This window comes from Tamandua tetradactyla, chromosome 2, assembly GCF_023851605.1.
Source record: "Tamandua tetradactyla isolate mTamTet1 chromosome 2, mTamTet1.pri, whole genome shotgun sequence".
NCBI lineage: Eukaryota > Metazoa > Chordata > Mammalia > Pilosa > Myrmecophagidae > Tamandua > Tamandua tetradactyla.
This window is the reverse complement of record NC_135328.1, coordinates 118,223,178-118,237,555: the sequence shown is the minus strand read 5'-3', so window position 1 is coordinate 118,237,555 and position 14,378 is coordinate 118,223,178. Positions and strand designations below refer to the sequence as shown.

Genomic DNA, 14,378 nt, shown 5'->3' with positions numbered 1-14,378 from the left:
CTGCCTGTGGCTCTGGATGGGCCACTTCTGCCGTGTGTCCTTTGGCCTTTTGGCCAAGAAAAGGTGCCCCAACCTTTTCTTGGTCTGAAATACATTTACTTAGTAGCACTGTCCTCCCCACCCCCAGGAGAATGGGGGCATGGGGACAGCATTAGGAAAATAGTCTAAGTTGAGATTTTACTTCCTTGGATGAATTTGGCCTGAGGCTAAGTTCACAGGCTGGCACCTGTGGTTTTCTTGAGCTTTGCAGCATGTTCTACTGCTAATGGGTTAAGATTAGGATCTTTTCTCAGTGCTCTGGGCATGATTTATCCCAGCCTATCTGTGCTTGCTGATTGGTATCTGCAGACTGTGGCTTTATTCAGCCTTCCCGGCAGCAGCTTCCTCTCAGGGTATTAGTGGGGGCCAGAGACATTTCGGAATTAAAGCTCTCACCCACACAGGGCTGGGCTTGGTACTGGCCCCAGGAACTGGCCTTTTGCCACAAGGCAGCAATTTTAGTCCATCTTTCAGAACAGCCCTTCCCTGTGTGCTCTGGGTAGAGGGTCGCTGGGTCTCCTGGCTGGGAATCATGCCCTGAGAGGTGCCCCTTTCCCGGTGCCTCATGGGCCACTACAGGGTCAGAAGGTAGGAGCTGCCTTCCTCCCCGACATCGTCACAAGCAACTGAAAGGAAAGAGAAAACTCCTCCTTCGCCTGGTGAGGGATGGGGCATTTGGCCATGCCGTCAGCGGCCAGCAGCCCCTCAGGCCTGGGCCCTGGCTGTTCCTGGAGGTGACAGGGCAGCCGTGCAACTGCTCCTGCCTGGTCATGGGGCTTAAGAAGTAGGCCAGGCTGGAGGAAGTTAGCTCAGAGCATGGCGCAGGGACACTGATGAGCAGCTGACAAATCGGGGGGTGGCCATTAAGAAGTGGTGAGCACTGGGATTGTCCACCTTGCACCGGGAAGGGACAGGGCCCCGGGGGGTGAGTTGAGACCCCACCACCTCCAGCCACCCCCCCCACACACACCTCCTTGGTCACTTCTTCATCCCTGCCAGGCCTGCTCCTCTCATCAATTGAAAATTCTCTCATCTTCTGTTTTTTTGTTTTTTTCCTAAGATGTTTCTCGTTTTTGATCAACCAGATCCCAGGTGCTCTTGATTCCGATGTTAAGGGGAGTTATTTCAGGCAGACATGTGTGCTTGGATAGTGCTTCGAGTTGTCCAGATTTGATTTCAATTTGGACTTGAAGTTGAACTGGTTTTGTTTGTGTGTTTGGCCTTCCTTAGGTCTGATGCCTGTTAGGAGATGAGTGAGCAGCTATGCTGCCTTTGCCTGCCCCCCAGGGCCATGGCTGCTGGGCCCTGGGCAGTGGTGAGGGCTGCGGGGTGCAGTGTGCACCCCGAGAGCCCTGCCAAGGCAAAGGCAGCAGCCTGAACCATGCCGCCAGTGAACTGTGATGGGGGGTCTCCTTTCCTGGGGCCGCCGTGACCTGGCACCAGACAGCAGCAGGCCTGAACAGGGGGCCATTGTTGGCACCAATGAGGTAGAAGTGAGAGGTCCAAATCCAGGCAGTGTCTAGCTCTGCTTTCTCCAAAGTCCATGGCATCCCTGTGTGGTGGCCAAGTCTGACCCCTGTCACCCAGCCATCTGTCTTTCCCCTGGCCTCTGCTTCGTGCCCAAATTTCCTTTGCTTCCAGGGACTCCCATCATGCTGGAGTAGGGCCTGCCCCGTTTCAGCTTGGGCTTATCTCAGTAGGGGCTGAAAGCCCCGTTTTCAAGTGGGTTTCCAGCCGCGGACCAGGTGGGGCTTGGCCGTGGCTCTGTGAGGACGTGACTTGGGGTGCTGGTTTAGAGGCCAGGAGCTTCCGGAGGTGCCGGCAGTGGGGGCAGCGATCAGGGAGCCAGCATGAGGGTCCCCAGGGGTTCCAGGCCAGGCGTAGCTGAGAAGGTGAGATTGAATGGGCAGAAGCAAAAGTTGGCATCTGGGTTTTAAGCCATCCACTCTGCAGGCTCGGTTAGGAAGGCAGTGTGAGCGACAGCACACATGAAGTCTCTTAGTGTGAGCTGCGTGTGTGCTGTGTGCATCATATATTACAAACGTTTTACACCCTCCATGGAAGATGGCAAGTGTTGAACAAAACATTAAAATTAAAAACATTCAAAATTCACCAGTTAAAAAAAGGTAAATGCACAAAGAAATTTAAATAATTAAGATTTCAAGTAGTATTTTTTAAAAGTTTGAAGCATTTATACTTCTGAAGTTATCAAAGTTTAAAACTAAGACTTTCAGGACACTGTGCATGTGTGTGCATGCATAGGTGTGTGCACTGTGTGTGCATGCATGTACAAGTGTGTGTTGTGTGTGCACATACATGTGTGAGCATGTGTGTGCACATGCATGTGTGTTCATATTCATGTGTGCCTGCAAGTACATGTGTGTGGATGTGTGTGAATGTGCGTGTGTGTGTGCATGAGTGACTGTGCATGCTTGTGCATGTGTACTCATGTGCATGTGTGTGCATGTGTGAATGCATTGTGTGCATGTGTGTACATGTGTGTGTGTGCAGCATGGGCGTGTCTACCATGTGGGGTCCTGTCTCTGGGCTTGTCAGGTTTCCCTGTGCACTGGCCACTCTGCAGAACCACGATCTTCCTGAAGGTGACTCCAGAGGGGTGTCCCTTCCATGCCTCTGGGTGCTGGACCCAGGAAATGCCACATGCTGCCCACTGCCCTGGGTAGGGTGGGGCTGCTGTGGGCCCTGACTGCTCCTGCCAGGTCTCAGCCCACAGGTGAGGGCCCAGGGCATGGAGAAGTCCTGGCCTGGATGTGGTAGGGCTGGATGGCATGTGCCCAAGCCTGCCCCCTGCACCGCACCCCCAGACCTCCCTTCCTGCTGGGCGGAGGGGCCTTAGGGGAGAACTCAGCACTGTATTCTTTGTTGCTGTGATGACCCCTCAGCTGAGCTACATCCCCCCCGCTGGATGGGCAGGCTTGCAGGGCCCGGTGGAGATTAGTGGCCGTGGGGCCCCACTGGTCACAGGCCCAAGGTCACAGTCGGAGTCTTGGAGCCTGACCGTGGTCACCTGTCGCTGTCTTCCACCTTCAGCCTGGGCTGAGGCAGGTGAGCCTTGTGGAAGGACAGTGGGGAAGGACAGGAGGCCTGAGGCACTGGGTTGGGGCCACTACTCCCCTTCCTTGTGCCCAGCCCCCCAAAGCCCCATCAGGCCTGACTCACCCTGGAAGCACCTGCCTGCCCTGGGCAGCTTAGGGGTGCAAGTGACTAATGGGGGGCGTGGGTCACTAACGGGGGCCACAGGTCACTAATGGGGGCCACAGGTCACTAATGGGGGCTGTGGCTCACTAGCAGGGGTCGGGGGTCACAAATGAGGGGCATGGGTCACTAACAGGGGAGTGGGTGACTAGCGGGGGCCGCGGGTCACTAACGGGGCTGTAGGTCACTAGTGGGGGATGCAGGTCACTAACAGGACAGCGGGTCACTGACGGGGAGCAGGTCAGTAACAGGGGACACAGGTCATGAACAGGGTGGCAGGTCACTAACAGGGGTGAGGGTCACTAACAGGGGGTGCAGGTCACTTAACAGGGCGTGCGAACACAGTGGCCCTGTGCGTGGGTTTTCACCCACCGGGCTGAGGATGCCCGAGGCTCCTGGGTCTGGGACCTGCCCGAGAATTAAACACTGCACCTGCTTCTGAGGATTTCCCTCTTAGGGAGAAGGTTGAGGGAAATGACCAAGTCACAGCAAACCAACAATTCTCTGCAGATCTAGAGTTGCCTTGGGTCACGTGGCCAGTTTAAACTGAATCTGCGGACAGTTCCCTGGAGCCACGTGTGGCATGTTTATGTTGGGATATTTTACTGTTTGAATAGATATCAATGTTGGGAGAGTGCAGTTCTTAATCTAGAGAAACCTTATAGCTGTCTTGTTGAATAATTGCCTAGTTTCTGCCCTGGCTGCTCCACAAAACGTGGCTGCTCCTCCCCGCTGCTGGTGCTGCTCCATCGCATGCAGCCTCAGTCAGTGTGGCTTGGGGAGGACGGCTGTGTGATTGCCTGCCGCGTGTGGGTGGAGAGGACACTGGCCAGCACTGCTCCCGTCAGCAAGTTCCTGTTTGCGTCTTTGCAGTGAAAAAATCACAGGGTTCTGGAGACTTTCCAAACCATAGCTACACTATAGCTACACTTTAGATCGTGCTAAACACAGTTTTCAGAGCGTAGTGGTGTTTTCAAATTTAATCAACTGCCAAGCTATGGAGATAAACAGGGGATTGTACTTGGAGGCAGACTCCACCCTAAGCATATGCTAGTGCCTTTGATACAAGTAGATGACACTATACCTAGGAAACCAAGACATTGTATAGACAGACAGTCTTTCCTTTACACTTTCTCCTCTGGTCCTCATGGGCTTTGCTGACATATTAAAGTAACAGTGGCATATGCATGACTGACACGGAAAACTCTACACAATATAGCATTGAAAATGAGTCCCAGCCACTGAAAGGCTTCACGGTCACCCGTCTCCTCTGCAGGTTCGGGGTCTCATTCATCCCCAGCTAGAACTCTCTGCTCTTCTTAGGGCTTTCTAAGAAAGCCAGTCCCACTGCCCACCAGTGCTGATCTCTGAGAAGTTCCTTCTGCTATTGGGTCCAGATTCATGTCTCTGTGGTTCTACCCAGCACTCCTCTGTGTGCCTGCAGAGGCCTGAACTTCATCCATCGCCTTGTCCCCAGGAGATGGCCTGTCCTCCTAGACCACAAAAGCCCTTCACTGCAGACCTTTGCTTTTCCTTTCCTTTGGAGGCTTCACTGACCTTCTTCCTGCTTCCCTCGTCTATCAGAGGCAGAGGCACCTCCTTTCCTAAGACAGTGTGAGTGTCCTGGTTTTGTCTCCTCTTTTTTCCTTTGTGACCTTGCCTTACAAGCATTCATTTCTTCTTTTCTTCATGGGTTTTTTTCACCTGTCTCTCCTGTGTCTTCTCCCTCAGCCCACAGCTGTGCCCACATCCCCTGTCCTCATGGAGTCTTCAGGCCCCTCTGTCATCTCCTGCACAGCATGGCACCCTTTCTCCTCCACCAAGCTGCTCAGAAAAAACAAAATCTGGCCTTGAGGCCACCACTTCCTCATCTTCACTGTTCCACCTTTTGGTAAATGTTACATCTACACAAGATTTATGGGGTCATCTGTTTAATGTCCTCCACTTTCCCTCTTTATGTTTTGGAAGCGGCAGGAGTTCTTTTGTCACTGGATGACACTTAAAAATCCTAAGATTTTCTGCTCCCTACTAGACAGTCAAGAAAAAGTTCTATGGACTCTTCAATCTGTAAATGACCATCTTAATCCAAAAGAGGAAATGCTCCTCATTCTTTAGTCACTCAAAGTTAGACTTTTACAACCCTTTGCCAGGGCCCAGTGAAATGCATCCCCTTCTCTGGAGGGGAAGGCCATGGCTGATGCCTTCCTTCTCCCACTCGCCTCCTCTCCGCTGTCCTAGATTGGAGCAGGGATGGGGGAGGTGGGCAGGAAAGGGGGGCTGGGAGCACCCAACTTGAGGCCCTGTGAGAAGGTGCTGGCTCTCTGGGCAGCCGATGAAAGCCAGTGTCTCTCAGGATGCTTCTGCAGGGTCTTTGGTGGTCCTCATGGGGACAACTCAGTCTTCTCTGATGCATCAGTTTCGTTTCTCCCAGCATTTACAGCTTCCCCTCAGTCTCTGGTTGCCAGAGCTCTCCCTGTTGGACTCAGATGATCTTCCTGGTAAGAACTTATATTAGCTCCATGCCAGTTCCCTCAGATCCATAAAATTTTTCACGCATCCTTTGACCACGATGTTGGGCCACACGGTGCAGCTGAGCTTCCCCTACGTGCTGTCCGAGATGCCCAGGTGAAAGGCAAGCCCTTGGCCGCCAGTCCATTACTTCCCTCCAGCTGCAGACAGTGCATTGCAGACAGCCCAGGTGCCCCAGAGAGAGTGAAGCTCCCTTGAGGTGAGAGGGATGCTCCCCCCTTTTCTGAATGATGGAGTTCACAGCACAGCCCCCTCTAAAGCCATCCTCCTCTTCACAGCCCCTTTGTCTACAGTAATTCACGTCTTCCATACCCTCGAAGCGGGTAAGAAAATGAAGGCCTGCAGCTGTTTGTTTCTGTCTGCCCTGAGATTTCTACAAGGGGCACCGTCGCACAGCTGGCTTTGGTTCTGGGGCGCCTGTAGGGCCCGGTGTTGAATCTATGGCATTTGTGTCTGGTTTTCTACTCCTGCTACTTGCCCATCCCACAATTCCACTAAGCAGAGGCAACTTTCAAATTGCTATAGCCAATGTTCTCCTGTTTTTCTTTATCTTTCTTAACCTCTTTGCAGCATTGGGCATCTTTGATGAGTCCTTCCTTGAAATTCTCTCCCCTTGACCTTCATGGGTTTAGCTGTCTTGGTCTTCAGCTAATCTCTTCTCTACTTCTTTCAGGCCGGCTGTCCTGACAGCTATCCCTTCATAGCTGTTCCCCAAGAGTCAGTCCTCAGCCTCCTTTTCCTGTGTAACTTTCCTTCTGTTCCTAGCCATGTTCATCTGTTTTAATGGCTTCAGCAGTGACGGCTGTGGTAGACAGTGACACTGACAAATGGTCACCAGATGGTACGTAATAAGCCAAGCCTTTGAAGTATGTATAATTTTCCCAATTTGACAATTAAGGAAATTAAAGCTTAAAGATGATAAATAATTTGCTCAGGCCACACAGCCAGTGAGTCGGTGGAGAAGGTAGAATTCAAATCCAAGTTCACCGTGCCTGATAGCACGTGCTCAGGCTGTCCGTCTGCCCCTCAGCCCTGCACATCTGCCCCTCAGCCCTGCACGTCTGCCCCTCAGCCCTGCACCTCTGCCCTGGCTCTGCTCACATGCCTCAGAACCAGGCTCCAGCTTTCTGTTTTGAGTCTCTTTGTGGTTGTTCTATGTCCACCTGAAATGCAGCACACACTGAACACATCACCTCCTGCGGGCACCACCAGCCCCCAACCCCCCTCCCACCAAGGCCAGGAACATGGCAGCGTCTCCTGCCCCTTCACCACCACTCCCCATGTCCAGCCTTTGACCCTCTGCTTCCCATGGCTGCCATTGGCTTCGTTTCCTTCCTAGAATCCCCTGCTTGGGCTTTGATAAAGATGCTTTAATCTGCCTTCCTGGCTCCAGCTTGAATAGCTGCTACATGCTGTGCTTGGACACGAGGCTCCCATGTCCAGCATGTCTCCCTCTGCTGCCCCAGTCCCCTTAACCCTCCAGGCGGGCAGCACCATCCTGTGCTGCATCCCTCCCTCTGTCACCATCACCTCAGCCCCCTCTGCTCTCAGCTGCACTGTCCTCTTGGTTGGTCCCCAGAGGCAGCATCGTCAACATGCCCACCATGATGGCCAGGCTCCTGTGTCACCCTGGCCGGGTGGCAGTGCCCAGTCATCTGGTTAGGCCAGCACTGGCCTCTCTGACATTTCATGGACTTAATCAGATCACGTCAGCTGCATCCACAGCTGACTGTGTCTGTAAGCAACCAAGGGGAGGGTCTTCTGCAATGAGTGAGGTTTAATCTAATCACTGCAAGGCTTTTAAGGAGGATACAGGAGAGACAGTCATTCCTTCTGCTTCAGCTGGCCTCTCCTGAGAGCTCACTGAGGACCTTCGCTGGAGCTGCCAGCTCGCGGCTGCCCTGCAGACCTTGGACTCTTACGTCCCCACAGTAGTGTGAGACACTTTCATAAACCTTACGTTTACAGATCATGCCTGCTGACTCCTTTTCTCTAGGGAACCTTAGCTATTACCCCTGCCGTGGCTCGTTCTGTCCCCACGACCTCAACTCTTCTTCCCAGCCCTCCCCCTCCAGCCCCCACTTGGCCTTTGAAGTTCAACTCCAAAGCTGCCTTCTCTGTAGTTTCCTCCACCTCCTCAGCTAATTTCTCTTAATAATTGCTAATTTCTCTTTCTTTTTTTTACAGCAGTTTGTTCTTTCTCTATTACAACATCCTGTTAAATCTGCCTTGTGTTAGGGTTTTTAAAAATGCATCCAGTTTATAAATATTTAAATCTCTTTTAATCCTCAGGGATCTTTCCTGGGTTGTTTCACAAATAAAATCTGTTCAAGAGAAGTTAAGAAACTGTCCGGGTCTCAGGGCCGTTGGGGTGCAGAGGTCGGCTGGGAAGCCAGGCCCCTCCCCTCCGGGGTGTAGACCACCCACCTGGGGTCCTGGAGCTCTTGGGCATCCATGGCTCACAGTGCTGGGCAGGGCCCGGGGCAGCGAGGCATAAAAGGTATCCTGGCCACCTGCAGTGTGGGACACATCAGTGCCACCCAAGCCATGGGGAGCTGCTGCCCCTGGGGCCCAGAGGCCGCCTCCGGCCACTTCTCTTAGGACTGTCCTGGCTGCACTTCTGGACTCTCGGCCACCATCACCCCCAGGGCCACGGGCTGCCCAGGGTGCTCGGGCGGGGAGAAGGGGCCGCACCATGCGCCAGGCATTTCCTCGTGGGTGGGGCAGAGTGGCCTCGGCAGGGGCAGCTCCAGCTGGCCATTCTCTTCCCGCAGCTGGGTGGCCCCAGAGGCCCTGTCTTGCCTGGCCTGGTGTCCTCACGTGGGGACAGCTGGGCCTCTCCTGCTGGCCGGGGACGGGCCTTGCCACATGTGAAACAGGCCATTCGGTCCCCATGACCTGCGCTGAGAGCCTCCAGCATCACCCATTCCTGGGCACAAACGCGGGGAGTTCTGGAAAGTCAGTTGTCTGTGTACAAGAGAGGGTTAGATGAAAATCACCCCTAGGAAGGTACTTGATGTCAAGGTGACTAAAACCCATGCACCAAATAGGGTAACGATTTGAGTGGCTGTGTGTGGCTATAGATTTTCACTATTGTACTTTCTGAATAAAATACAATAACAGGCAGATATTTGTGACTCTTTGATGCCTGAGGCTAGACTTTCTCTGTTACCATATCTGGAAAATAAACAAGTTGGCAAGTTTTAGTGGGAAATAAAACCTCTGTGTGGATGACTTATCATGTGCCTTACTCAGAGCCACAGTGAGATGTGGAGCCCAACCTTTCCTGAAGGCCCGAAACAGCTGAACAAGAGTTGCTCTAAATTTATTTGGATCCTAAAAAAAATAACCAAATACAAAGCTAAACAGGAGCAGTAGTCTTGTGAAGAAATGCCAGCCATGACTCTACAACAATCACGCACACAGGCGCAGGGGAGGAGGGAGAGGGTGGGGGAGGGAGGGGGAGGAGGGGGAGGGTGGGGGAGGGAGGGGGAGGAGGGGGAGGCAGGGCAAACGGCTGTGAGAAGGCCGTGGTGGGAAGTAGGGGTAAGAGCAGACACATCCCACCTGCATTGGGTTATTTGGTCCCTGGGCACCGATTTAGTGGCTGCCGTTTGCTCACCTGTGGGGCTTTGCACAGGTGTGCTGGGCTGTCCCACACCTAGACCACAGGGAGGTTGTGGGAACTGAGGTTGTGTGCCTTTTCAGTTTATAACTCTGGAGAAAACAGTTTCTTCTTTTATGGGTTTACTCTCGACCTTGATGTTAGCTCGGCCGAGTTTGTATTTCAACACACTTTTTGTTTCATACTTGATAACCTTTCAACAGAGTTATTCAGAGAATAACATGAGAAGCCAGAAGACTGCACTCCATTTTTAAAATGCCTGCAGAAAAAGTTGCTTCTGCTTCCTCAAGTTAGATGTAAAATGTTGCGATATGCAATTGGGTTTCCAAGTATGAGCATTAGGGTACCTTAGTATACCCAGGGGCCGGGTTTATAGACGATGCACATGAAGTCAGAATTTTTATTGTGGGAGCTGGATCTCATCACCGTGTGATGTGCCCATGGACTCAGGCTCAGCTCATCGCAGTGTTGGATGGGTGTCAGCTTCATGCTGGGCACTATTCCCAGCATGTCACAGCCAACTAGGAGATGGAGTCTCAGTCCAGATTGAGTTTGCATTCCAGCAGAGAAGACACTTCATGCACCAGATCACAAGCAGGTGGCCTGGTGTATCAGGAGAAGAGGGGGAAGGAATGCTGTGGGGAAGGGGAGAAGGGAATTGTGGGGTGGGAGTGTGGGGTTGGCATTTAGGGTGCCATGTTAAGTGACTTCTTGGGGAAACGCTTAGCAGGAAGGCGACATGGGACAAAGACTCGAAGGAGGTAAGGGTCCGACCATGGAGGTCTCCAGGGGCTCTCCCAGCAGGAGCCACAGACAGTGCAAAGGCCGTGCAAAGGCCCTATGGTGGAGGTGCCTGGTCAGCTTGTGCAGAACTCTATGCACACCCAAAGTGCAGGTTTTGATAAAGTGCAGCATTCTGGAAATGCCAGGCATGGAAGACACTACGATGGAATGGTGCCATGTTGCTTGTGTTCTTCAGTGATCACACAGGCTCGCTCTGCTCTCTGCTGAGTTTGCACGAGTATAATTAAAGTCCAGCCACAGAAACGGATCCACCTATGAGTAGGTCAGATAGACAAGTGCCACCAAAAATAAAACTAAAACTGCTCATGACTTAAAGAAAATGAAATGAATGTAATACACTGTTCATCAAAATGGAAATAACCAGCTTAAAACACATTACAATGGGCTGAGACTTTTGGTTATTTGGTAGCACAGGAAAACGTTCCATCATGCTGATTGTCACCAGTGTTAAAGCGCCCCTAAGGCATGTCCTTCACTGGCTGAGGGCACTGCGTGGGCACATCTCCGCACTCCTCCAGGGGAGCTGCCGCTGCATGCGGTTTCTCGGGTCAGTCTGTGGCCAGCACTCCGGGGAGTGGAGCTCCCCCAGCATGGCCAGTGGTCCCCAGGAGTGGGGCTCCTCCAGTATACATGGCTCCGGGCACCTACCCCTGCCCAACAGACTCTGCGGAGGGCGGAGGGCCAGTCAGGGGAGCTGGGGTGCCTTCTCGCAGCTGCCTGCCCCTGGCTGCAGTGCTGCTTTCCTCGCTGGGCACAAGTCTGCTGGCAGCCCAAGAAGACCCCGTCTGCCCCGGGTCAGCCTCACCAGCCACCAGGCAGCAGGACCTGGGACTCTGGGGGCTGTGCGGACCCAGCAATGACTCAGCTCTGCTGTCAAAGGCCAGAATAGCAACTGATTGCCCTGTGCTTGAGTGTGAATGCTGTTACACAAACAGCCATGGCACACTCGACTGTGAGCCGTGGTGTCGCCATTGATCCCAGCTCTGGGGCCTTCCTAAGAGCACAGTGACACTGCAGACTCTGCCCAGAGAAACGTGCACACCCACACACCTGTGTGCACACACATATGCATGCACACATACACACGCACTACTCATGCATGCACACATACGCATGCATGCACACATGAAGTATTCAGTTCCAGGAGGTTATATACGCCCATGCTGGCAACCAGCTAAGAACTCTTGGCCTTGGTGTCTTTAGTTGCCTGTGGGGTGCTCTGGGACAGCCATTCTTTAAAAGGAGAAGAAAAGAGAGGGCAGAGGGAGAGAGGAGGGAGGAAGGATAGATGAGGGATAGAGAGCATCTGCTCCCAGTATCCTGACCCCAGACCCCCGCTGCAGCCAGCTCTGTGGCATGGGTGGGGTGTCTGGGGGTCTGGCACCTGCAGAGGCAGCAGCGCCCCGCAGGGAACACCTTGGAGGGAGGAGCATCCACGCTGCAGCGAGAGGATGGGAAGTGGGAGTTTCTGGTCCTCATGTGGAGGGTGGGTGACGTGGGGACAGCTCCCCCGTGCATCCTGACTGCTGGCCACGGCGCCTTCTCCTTTGCTGGGGCAGCAGATGGCATATATTGCAGTTGGGTTTTGCTCTGCATTTTCTCAAGTTGTCTATGGCCATGAAAGTGTCATGATCCTCTTGCTTTATTGTGATATTCCTCTCTTCACAGTTGTGTCCTCCTGTAGCCCTCCAGTGCCCAGAGCTCTGTGGTCCCCTATGGCACCCTGTCCACCCCAAGTCCCAGATGCATGGGCAGCTCTTTAAGCTGCATGGCCCCGACCCTGCCCTTGGCCCTCGGGGCCTCTGCTGGGTTCTGGCCCCCCACAGCTGTGTCTCTGCAGCCCCTGTGGCCATGGGGTACTGGCTCCGAGGTGAGGGGCAGGGTCAGCGGGGTCGGTGGTGCACAAGCATTTGTTGGTCTGGTGGGGACAAGGACAGTCAAAGGGACAGGCAAAGGGTGAAAGGTGAAAGGTGAAGGGCAAAGGGCATACTTTCTAGGCAGCATGTGTGAGGAGAAAGGGGCTGGCATGCTGGGCAGTCACCTACAGGCATCCCCAGTGGGCACATGCCCGAATTCACGTTTCTGTCTCACCCACATGCCAGGTGCCAGGGCCCAGACCCTTACCCAGACCCCTCTCACCATGCCGGCCCCCCACTCTGGGCCACGCTGTCTGCCCTGCCGCCTCATCCACCCTTGACCTCGGCCCCGTCCGAGTGTGCCTGAGTGTCCAGGTCGTTCTCCCACTCCCAGGGCCACGCAGGAGCCCCTGAATTAATGCTTCCTCCCGTCACTCAGGAGGTGTTTCCTGAGCACTGCTGGAAGGTTTAGGTGTGCTGATGCCACATGGCATGAAGCTTTTACCTTGTGGCCTCCAGGTCCCCGTGAGGCAGGGCAGGGGGTGGCGCAGAGAGAGGACGCACCTGGCCAACAGTGCACAGCCACCACACTGGGCTCCCATTTGGGGCTTCTCTGTGGAGGTCAAGTTTAGGGGAAAATGTGAAGGGTGAGGAGCTGTACCGTGTCCCCTCCCATGTCCTCCCCTCCCCACCCATCCCATCCCTTCCTGTCCCATCCCCTCCCCTCTGTTCCCTTCCTCTTGCTCCCCACCCCTCCCATCTCTTCCTGTCCCCTCCCATCCAGCCCCCTCCCTCTCCCCTCCAGCTGTGCTCCACCCATGCACAGCCCCAGATGCGGGGAACTGGGTGCCTTCTGCCCACCCCCTCCAGTGAACGCAGCACAGCCTCCGTGCCTGCTGCCTCTCACCCTGGGCCTTCGCTGGCCCCCACCCCCTGAGCCAGCACCTGGGGCCCCCTTGCCTGCCCTGCCCTGCACTCTACGCTTCGGATCCAGTTGCTCGTGCAGTGCTGAGAGCACACGAGCCCCCGCGTCTGTGTGTCCTGCCTCCAGATCTCCTTGGCCCCCTGGACACTTGACGGCCATCATCACAACGGATGTCCATAGTCGCACCCGTCCCCTCGGCCACCCGGCAGGCAGGGGCGACAGTGGCTGGAGGAAGGCTGGAGGGGTCTGAGCCTCAGCATGCTGAGGGCCAGGAAGAGGTGCACGTGCAGGCATCTGGTGGGGGGTTTGCGTGGCTGGGATATGATGGGGGAGGGGATGGTAAGGTTTGAGTCGGGAACAACGCGGGAAAGGCAGTGACTTATAAGAAGGAATCGGCTCTGAAGGGGAACAACTGCTGCCAGTCAACGCGTTCTCTTTACCCACCGGTGTCTGTCCATGCCCTCTGCCTGGGTTCATCCACGTCATTCTCTGAGATGGTGCTGTGGTCTCTCACCTCCCGAGAAGGTGCGGTCTAGAGAAGGTAAACGCTTACTTGGTGAAGCCAGGGTGTGGGTCCAGCCCAACTCAGGAGCCCACACTCGTAACTGCTGTGCAGAAGCACCTTCCGGAAGAAGAGGAAAGGGGAGGAGCTCAGACAGGTGCTAGGAACAGAGATGTGCAACCTCATTCCAGGCATACGCCCGGCTCCCCGAGGGCCCCTGAGCTGTAGCCGAGGGACACACCCACCTGAGGGGCGCACCTGCCGAGGGATGCACCAGCCGAGGGTCACACCCTCCCCAGACAGGGCCCTGCATCTGTGCATGCATTTGGGTTCAGGGTGACACACCCTGCAAAGGACGGAGCCCTGCTGAAGCAGGGTTGAAACCACTGGCTCAGGATTTCTGCTTCTTGGCGTGTGGAAGATACTCCATAGAACAGCACGCGGCCTGCCCCGGACCCCAAGGTGGAGGAAGGGATCCTTTTTGCTCCCAAAGGAATGGATTTGCCAGCTCCAGATTGCAAAAATAAAATAAAAACAATAAATGCAGGCTTAACTTGGAAGTTAAATCATCAGCAAAACTTATTTTGAAACTCTTAAGAAGGAAAATTCCTTATTGATAATTTGACAACTTACAGATCAATTAATTAAATAGTAACTTGAATTGTTATAGACCTTTACCATTTTCAGGATGTTTTCATATATTTCATTTTAGCCTGTGAGGTCGGTTAGGCCGGTCATTTTTTTAAGGTTTATTGAGATATAATTCACATACCCTACAGTTCACCCATTTAAAAGATACAAAATCCACGATTTTAATATATCCAGATTGTGCATCCATCATTTTCATTGCCTAAAAATGAATCTCTGCTCTTCCTGGTGGCG

The 14,378-nt window shown here is 53.8% G+C and overlaps 1 long non-coding RNA gene across 1 annotated transcript; it reads right to left on the bottom strand.

The window, feature by feature from the left end:
- Positions 1-9,810: 9,810 nt before the first annotated feature.
- On the bottom strand, positions 9,811-13,600 carry LOC143661754 (uncharacterized). The gene is made up of 3 exons (XR_013164808.1): positions 13,439-13,600; positions 12,575-12,682; positions 9,811-10,465 (listed from the first exon to the last, which is right to left on the bottom strand). It is a non-coding gene; the product is annotated as an uncharacterized LOC143661754 (long non-coding RNA).
- Between the last annotated feature and the right edge of the window lie 778 nt (positions 13,601-14,378).